The sequence below is a fragment of the Xiphophorus hellerii genome, chromosome 16, assembly GCF_003331165.1.
Source record: "Xiphophorus hellerii strain 12219 chromosome 16, Xiphophorus_hellerii-4.1, whole genome shotgun sequence".
NCBI classification, from domain to species: domain Eukaryota; kingdom Metazoa; phylum Chordata; class Actinopteri; order Cyprinodontiformes; family Poeciliidae; genus Xiphophorus; species Xiphophorus hellerii.
Genome location: NC_045687.1, coordinates 26,287,701 through 26,297,504, shown reverse-complemented (window position 1 = coordinate 26,297,504; position 9,804 = coordinate 26,287,701).

The following is a 9,804-nucleotide window of genomic DNA, read 5'->3' as shown; positions in this document are numbered from 1 at the left end:
GCCTATTTGTGTCACTGTGGTCGTGTCTGGTACAGTAATACACTGCAGAGTCTTCAGGCTGCATATTCTGCCCATTCAGAGTCACTGTTTTACTGGAAGTGTCTAAGTCGATACTGAATTTGTTTCGCAGTGAATCTTTGTAGAATGAAGATCCACCACCATGTTTCATCCCAATCCACTCCAGTCCTTTCCCAGCAGCTTGTCTGATCCAAGCAGTATAGTAGCTGCCCAGAGAATAAGAGACCTGACAGCTGATGGTCAGACGTTGACCTGGCTGCAGAGTCACAGAGGCTGGCTGTGTCAGCTGCTCACACTTCACACCTGTGGAGAAAAATATTGAATTCAGAATTAGTGAAAAAATATTTAATAATTTAGATTAATTAAAATATTTAACATTTTAATGTGATCAAGCTGTAAATGTTCAGTGAAACTCACAGATTGCAGCAGCCAGCAGTAACAGCAGAGCTACAGAGAACATGTTGGTGCTGAAAGTGTGATGGGAGTTCTCTTCCTTCTTGCTGCTGATTAGAATCAGATCAAGTTATAACCCAGAACAGTTCATTTGCATAATGATAAATAGTACCTAGTGCTTTTTCTTCTTTCTATTCTTTCACCCAGATTGAGGGACAGTATGCTTGAATTAGCAAGGCTGACATTAAATTATTTTCACTATTGCAGGAGAAACTTAGGAGAAACAGGTTGTTTAGAAGGCCTATGGTTAAGTTGATCTATAATTAAATTTTAATTTTGTAGTAAAATGAAATGTTAGCGGAATCATGATGCAATGTGGCTGCAATTCTCCACCTAGCCATCTGCGCAGCGTAGCCAATTTCCCCGGTCTCCAACACCAGTGGGGTCAAAGTTTGCACATTGGTAAATGGCCTGGACTTGAGAATGTTTTGTGTTATGGCCCATCTGTGTTATGAGCCTACACATTCACCAAGTGTACCTCCCAAATGGCAGCACAGAATTTGCTTTGCAGGAATCTCTGTAGGGCCTGCAGAGAGTTCCTATAGAGGAACCTCATGTTGTGATCCTTCACAACATGAAGGATTCATCCTCTTCAGATCTCAAGCAGCCAATACACACAAAGTTGAACAAATTATGTTTATGATGTAAAAATATGTATTTTTGATTGAGATGTTACAAGTGGAGCATATGGATCAATGCCGAAAAAAACAAAAGGAAACTATCTGAATATTAACCAACTTACCTAATGGAAAGTAAATAAACCAAATGACAAAACTTACCTCCCTAATTAAGAAAAACATGAGAAAACTAAGGAAACATGAACAACAGCTCACTCCAAGAACTTTACAAGGTGTTAACATGTTGCCATTTGAGATAAGCTGAGGATGGATGGCAGCAGCTTTTATATCCATCACCTCCGGGAGGCCACCAATTGGACGTCTCCGGCATCTTCTAGGAGCCAATCGGGGACGGGCACCTGCACACTCACGTTTGCATGATTAAATTTATGACGCTAGTCATAACGCCCCTTTCCCAAGCATTAAACACACCCGTAAGTGTTCAAAGTCTTGCAGCAAAGACCAGCGCATCAATCTGTGGTTGGAATTGCGCATTTGGGAGACAAAAACCAGCGGGTTATGATCAGTAAACACTTGTACAGGGTGCACACTAGAGCCAATATAAACTTCAAAGTTCTGTAATGCTGGTAACACAGCAAGAGCTTTTTTTTAAATTGTACTGCAATGAAGCTAATGACTGTCAAACTTTTTTGAAAAGTAGCAGACAGGATGATCTTTGCCTTGCTCAACTTCTTACAGAAGAACAGCTCTGATGCCACACAAACTTGCATCAACTTCCAGTTTAAAGGGACGCTCAAAATTTGCCACAGCCAGCACTGGTGCACTACATAATGCCTTGGCGGACTCAAACGCAACCTGACAAGATGAAGACCAAAGAAAGGATTTCAAAGGACTGGCAAGTTCAGTCAGTGGACTAACCACATCTGAAAGATTTCTGCAAAGTCCGCAATAAAAACCACACATTCCCAAAAATCGAGGCAAATCTTTTTTTTGTCTGCGGGACAGGAAAATCAATTATTGCCTGCATTTTAGCAGCAATAGGACGCATTTGACCAACCTGTTTTCCTAAGTAGGTGATGGTGGCTTTACCAAACTCGGATTTTTAAGTATTTAATGTGAGAGAAGCATCACGGAAACGACTGAGCACCTCTGAGAGTGTTTCCAGATGTTCTGACCAAGTAATAGAATAAATGACTACATTATCCAAATATGCTTCACAATTTTACACTCCAAATAATACCTTTTGCATTAAACGTTGGAATGAGTAATGCACCCTTTATGGCAGGGTGCGTTATTCAACCCGAAAGGCATAACAGTATATTGGAGGAAATAATCAGGAGTTACAAAAGCAGAAATCTCAGAAGCTGTAGGTGTTAACCTTTTAATAGGTCCAACTTGGTGACAAATTTAACTGAGCCAGCATGATCAATGCAGTCTTCATCATGGGTGCACATGCGGTGTTCCTGCTTCAGTTAACATTCATCCTAACCTGTTATTTTCAGCTTCAAACATTTTCCCGGTTCTATTTTCAAGCAGGGTTGTTTCCAGATTGTGGCGTCCCGGGACAGAGTCACATGTTGACGTAGTGATGTCATCAGAATGTACTGAGTGTTTTCTATTAAATTGAGTATTGTACATATATATATATATACAGTACAGACCAAAAGTTTGGACACACCTTCTAATTCAATGGGTTTTCTTTATTTTCATGACTATTTATAAGGCAAGAAATCCCACTTATTAACCTGACAGGGCACACCTATGAAGTGAAAACCATTTCAGGTGACTACCTCTTGAAGCTCATCGAGAAAATGCAGAGTGTGTGCAAAGCAGTAATCACAGCAAAAGGTTGCTACTTTGAAGAAACTAGAATATAAGGGGTATTTTCAGTTGTTTTACACTTTTTTGTTTAGTGCACATTTCCACATGTGTTATTCATAGTTTTGATGCCTTCAGTGTGAATCTACAATGTCAATAGTCATGAAAATAAAGGAAACTCATTGAATTAAAAGGTGAGTCCAAACTTTTGGTCTGTACTGTATATATGAAAAAGTTTTGGCACCCCTATTAATCTTAATTAAACAAAGATTGTTCAACATAGTTGTTTAGGGGAAGGATACAAAAAGTTGTCTAAGAGATTTAAACTGTCAGTTTCCACTGTGAGGAACATATGGGGGCAGTTCTTGGTAAGCCCAGAAGTGGCAGGCCAAGAAAAATATCACAGGCAGAGCAGAAGAATGGTGAGAACTGTCAAAGACAACCCACAGACCACCTCCAAAAACCTGCAGCATCTTCTTGCTGCAGATGGTGTCACTGTGCATCATTCAACAATTCAGCACACTTTGCACAAGAAGCTGTATGGGAAAGTGATGCAACAGAAGCCTTTTCTGCAAGCACGCCACAAACAGAGTCGCTTGAGGTACGCAAAAGCATATTTGGACAAGCCAGCTTAATTTTGGAATAAGGTCCTGTGGTCTGATGAAACAAAGATTGAATTGTTTGGTCATATAAAAAGGCATTATGCACGGCGACAAAAAAACACAGCATTCCAAGAAAAACACTTGCTGCCCACTGTAAAATGTGGTGGAGGTTCCATCATGCTTTGGGGCTGTGTGCTTGGTATGATCTTGAGTTTGGATTGCATGTGATCATTTTACAGTGAATCGAGTGCATCTTAACTTTGCAGTGAACATTGTAGTTGTTTATGTGAGTTTGTTGGCCTGAAGTGGTGTTTATATTCGGGTTGAACATTATTGGATTTACAACGAATGGATAAAGTTAACGGGAAACCCTTTTATCTGTGTAACAATAAATATTGTTAACTTCATTCTGGTTGTTGTTTACTGCCCTTTGGCTTGACGGACTCATAACGCCTGCTTTGATTGAAAGTCCACTTTAGAAAACTGTTTAAGTGTAGAAATGTAGTCATCCATGTTGACGTCGAAAGAGAGAAGAAAACAATTAATCTATGGCTGCATTTCACGTATTTACTGTATGGCTAGCTCACTGTCACTCTCACTCTCACTCTGCAGACGTGGAGTCACAAGATCAATGTCTGGGATCATGAGCGACCCCTGCATGAGGCAGAAAAACTGTCTCCCTCACCTCGAATCCGTTACAATCGCTCCTCAGCACACGAATCATGTTACACACAAAGTTGGTAACAAAAAACACTGTACAGCATATACGTAAACTAAATTATTGAAAATCAGTTCATATATTAAATGGTTTTTTTAACCATTTTATTGGCGACATACAGACAGGAACATGCTCCCATTGAATGGCTGCCAACGCAATTAGTGAGAGGTTGCGCAATCCAAGGTGAGGCTCAGCTCAAGCTGAATCAGATTCAGATTTATTCATATCCCAAATGGGCAATTAATGTTACAGCAAGTATAAAAACCAAAAGAAAAAGTATTAAAGATTAAAAAATAAAAAACAACAAAACAAACCAAAAGGACATGAAATACAAGTCAAGAATACAAGAATACATATTGGGAAGAGTACAGCAGTGTATTTCATTATTGACAGTTGCTACAAACACTAAATCAGGTGCAAGTCCCCTTATCTTGTCCTGCATTAAAAAGAGATATGGCTGTAGGAAAAGAGTGCTTGTACCTGTAACTTTTTATACTAAGAAGTTTGAGCCTGATGCCAGAAGGCAGAAACTGAAACTCAGCATGTAGGATGGGAAGAATCAGCAATAATGGCTTTAGTTTTCCTAATTTGTTTTTTACACAGTTCTGTAAGTGAGCATTGTTCAACTCTTAAGATCTTATTGATAGTATGTATTACTCTGCTAAGGGCATTTTTTGACCTAAAACTAAGATTTCCAAACCAACAGAGGGGAGTAAACGTCAACACAGATTCAATACATGATCTATCAATATCAATGACTTATCAACTTGAAACTTTGTGAGCCTCCATAGACAAAATAATCTTTGCTGGCCCTATTTTGTAGGTTTTCTGAATGGCAGGTAAATTTTAAATTATTATCCAAAATAGTCCTAAGATATTTGTAGTTCTCTACTATCTCCGCTGTCTGACCTTTAATTAATGTTTGATTTGTGTTATGGGGTTTCTGTCTAAAATCAATGCACATGTCCTTTGTTTTCTGTACATTTAATGAAAGAAAAGCTTTATCACACCAGTCAACAAATTCATCGACTACAGGGACATGGGCATGTTCATCATCATGTAGAAGACTAACTATCACTGAGTCATCAGCTAATTTTAATATTAACCTATTATCATGCCGGCTGCAACAGTCGTCCATGTACAAAATGTAAAGAAACAAACAAGGAAGCAACCTTGAGGGGACCTTCAGCTGCGCTTCCAAGCATTTGAATGAGAAATTGCAAAACTTCAATTTCTTGAAGTTTTGCAACTTTTGTTTTGTTTTGCAAGTTTTGAAGCGATAGTTAAAATTGGTTAAGCTAAATAAAAAAATAAATACTTTATAGTACAAACCACAGGGCAAAAATACCAATATAAATTATCTTATACAAATTATCTTATTATTCTTCCATGATGACAGGTGAGGCCTTCCCTGACATCGCTGCTACCCCAACTTACTTGTGTGTCGACTCGTCTCTTAGCAACCTGTCATGTTGCTAAGACAATATCAATAAATATTTATTATCCATTAATAACAAATTGAAATTATTAATAAATATTAAATATTATTATTAATAATAATAATAATAATATAGACGGAGAAATGATTTGAAAATAAAAAAAATAAAATTGATAATAGAAATAAACATCTTGACACATTAACAGACTTTCAGAATTGTAATCAGTAGTTAAATATGTATTTCAATTGTCATTGTAGCTGTATGCATTTCACAAGTAGTATTTGCATCCCCCAACATAGGATATAAAGCAGACTCTCTGTAAACGGTAGTAAAATGATTCTGTTTCCTGGATGAACAAATGAAAAAGATGAATCAAAGGGAGGAATAATCAGAAACAGTAAGTGGGTCAATTAAAGGCCTATAATGAAGTATGAACTCGTTCTGAAGCTTGTGGCTTTAAAAGACATCAGCGTGAATATGGACATGAACACAGGAGGAAGATGATGTTTCATTTTAAAACCCCATATTATCTAAAGGTTTTTGATAAGAGAAGACGCTAGCTGTCCGATGAATGGTACACTCCTTGGAATCATACCTCGTTCTAAGCAGAGTGGGTCCGTCATGGCCGCCATCTCAGCCTCCTTGGTCGGATGATAGAAAGAGGACATCATTCTGAGATCCTTCGCCTCTGAGCTGCTCGCCTGCTTAAAAGAATATACGTCTCAGAACGATAGGTGCTCCATCTTTTCGGAGAACTACATAAACCGTTTCCGGGAGCTGAATCACGCACCTCGCGCACCAGGTTCAGCCTTCACTGTCTGAAGAGCAGTAGCATCCTCAAGGGAGACTCAGTCTGATTGGATGGTGTTTCAGCAGCCGTAAGAGACTTTTCGCTGCAACATTATTTGTTTTTTAAATGTTGCACAAGTATTTACACTGTTTAAACTGTTCAACATTTTTGCCACGTTTGTCATAAACAAAGTGACTTACCTTCAAGTCATTTAGCGAAAGGAAAGCGAGACATTTAAGTGGCAACGTTTTAAAGGCAATTCTTTAAGTGAGCCTGTGTAAAGTGGCATATGGCAGGCCTTCTTAACATAAACTCTGTTTCTACTGATTATGCGTACATGCTAGATATCTAAAAATGCATTTTGACTATCTAGAATGACATCCACAATGAATTACTGACTATCTGAAACACACATTTCAAATGATCTACAATTAACTTATGACCAGTCATAAAATAAGTTAAAGATATCTGTGATTTAGTTTTGACTAGTCATAATTCTAATTGAAGATATCTTAAATATATTCTTGGATATGAGATATGTAGTTTTGACTAGCTAAAATTAAATTAATATTTAATAATGACTAGTCAAAACTAAATTAGAGATATCTTGAATTGTAATTTTGACTAGTCAAAATTTCTTTCCAGACATCTCCAAATGAATTAGAGATATCTAATAAGATTTCTATCTATCTTAGATATAAAACATATTTTCTATTTAAGATATCTTAAATCAACATTTTTACTAGAATGACATTATTGATTACTGACGTTTTGACTCTGTATAGTGAAAACGTCACTGTCTTACGTAGCATTTTGAAAGTACAATGAAATAATGAAAAATAGAAAAAAAGAAAGTATTTGAAATGGCTAAATTTTCAACTTGAAAAAAGGTTGACAGAAGCACTTTTAAGTTTTAAAGACTGTTTTAACATATACGTAATAAAAAATAGACCCCGTATTGGCTGTTCGGGCGCAGGAAATACATCCCTCGTACTTAGCTAAACCAAAGCAGTGTTAGTCCATGACGTTTTGCAATCTACGCATATCCAACATTGTCGAGCTGTTTCTACATTGTGGCATTTATGACAATTTTGTGCAGGAAGTACAAAATTCTGCAGGCAACTGTTTGGACAGAACAAAGAGACTTCCACGCCCGCAATTCTTAATTCAGATATCTAAAAATGTAAGTTTAACTAGTCATAATTACGTTCAATATATCTTAAATTGTAATACGGATTTGTGTCCCGTCAAATGACAGATCCGGTGACGTCATTTGAGATATCTTGAAAGAAATTGTGACTCGTGAAAATGTAATTGAAGATATCTTAAATTATTATTCTTACTAGTCAGAATGTAAATGCAGATATCTTAAATTACCATTCTGGTTAGTCAAAATGTAGTTTTGTCTAGTTAAAAGGCATTTTTCTTAAAGGCAATTTAAGTACGGATAGTTAGACAAAAGCGAGTTTATGTTAAAACGGCCTGCCATACACATCAGTAAATACAATTTAAAATTTGTCGAACGTAATTAATCAAAATTACAATTTTAAATGTCTGAATTAAGAAATGCGCATAAGCTCCTCTTGTGCTACCACTCAGCTGTCCAAAGTTTTGCCTGTAGAATTTTGAGTGTCCTGCACAACATTCTTTGAAATATTCCCAAGTTGAAAATTGAGCATTTTCAAAAATTCTTTCATATATTTTTTATAATTTTCATTCTTTAAAATTGAAATTTCCAAATGCTATGTATATCTGTGATGTTTTGACTAGAGTAATTCATTAATAATGTCATTTTGACCAGTCAGAATGTTAATGCAAGATATCTCAAATAGAAAAGTTGTCTAATTGAAGATATCTCTAGCTCACTGATAGATATCTTAAAAGGAATTTTCACTAGTCACTAGTTATAATTCCAGGTATGTCTAATTTAGTTTTACCTCATCAATATTTGCGTTCACAAAATCTGCAAATTAATTTGCACTAGTCAAATCTATCTAGCTACAATCTAAAAAATATATTTAAGATATCTTTAATTAGAACTATGACTAAACAGAACAAAAAGCGAGATAGCTCAACCTTATCGTTTAATTGTAGATATCTGAAACCTATTTTCAGATACATTTTGAATGTATCTGAAATGTATGTATTCAAAATTGCATTTTGAATGGAAGACTCCATGCAACTCAATGGTAATATCTTACAACATATATCAGAATGTAATTAAAGATATCTTAAATAGGCATTTTGTCTAGTCAAAATATAATTAGATTAATTTACTATACATCTAGTCAGTTCAAATTTATTTAATCAAGGACAGCACATTAAACAGTGTTACATTTGAAAAACAGAGCAACCTTTGTTAGCCACAGGGTAATTTGCAAACCCAGTCCTTGGTAGGATCTTTTTTTAGACAGTAAATTTAAAAGTAAAAAATTCCTGTCACACACATAAACACAGGGACCTGCATTGAATTTTTGACTATAAACAAGAAAAACATGAAAATGCATATTAGAAAAAGCTAATTCTCCACAACAAAGTAGATTAGTATATCAGTGTTCACGTTTTTTATTTTATACATTGTTTCACTTGGCAATTGAAAACGCTAAGATAAATTATAAACCAATTTCAGAGAAGTGCAGGGGATCGAAGCAAAGTTACCCCTCCTTTACTGTGAGTAGATGAATGCTAGTGGCAAAAGTTTGTTGCAACCAGAGTTATCAATTAGTTTATTGATAAACCTTCTATTTTCTCAATGTTATATTTGTCATGTCCATCATGAGATACTAAAAGTGTTTCCATGGCACTTTGAATTTGAGTCATGGATTTGATTTAGAACTGGGTTTGTTCTTTGTTCTGGGTTTGTTCGATCAACAAATCTATATAAAATATCAGCCATGTTTCTGTTTCACATTTGTATGACATAATGGTGGTACTGGCACATTTTTTCTACCAACTGAAGACACTAAGCATAAGTCAGTGGTCTTTCATTTATGAGGTGCAGGTCCTGTACCTTTTAGATGTCTCTGGTTCAGCACACCTGGCTCAAATTTTAGTTCATTAGCAGAGCTCTGCTAATGAACACTTATCATTAAAGTGCTAAGGAGACACTTACCATTAAACATGCCACTTTAATGTACACACATATGAAGTAAGCCACCATCGCTGTCTTTTTTTAAAAGTTATCACAAAAATTGCATGTTATTGAAGCAATTTTGACATTTAAGTATATAGAACAGATATGTGTAATTTAGTTCTGCCTTATCATTTGCTTTGTCATAAGTTGCAGGATTCTGACCCTTGAGGCCTGCAGCTTGAGACCACTGGTGTAGGGTATACAGAAAACAGGTAGAAGAAGGTGCTGTGATCAGAGGAGAGCCAAATTTAGCTG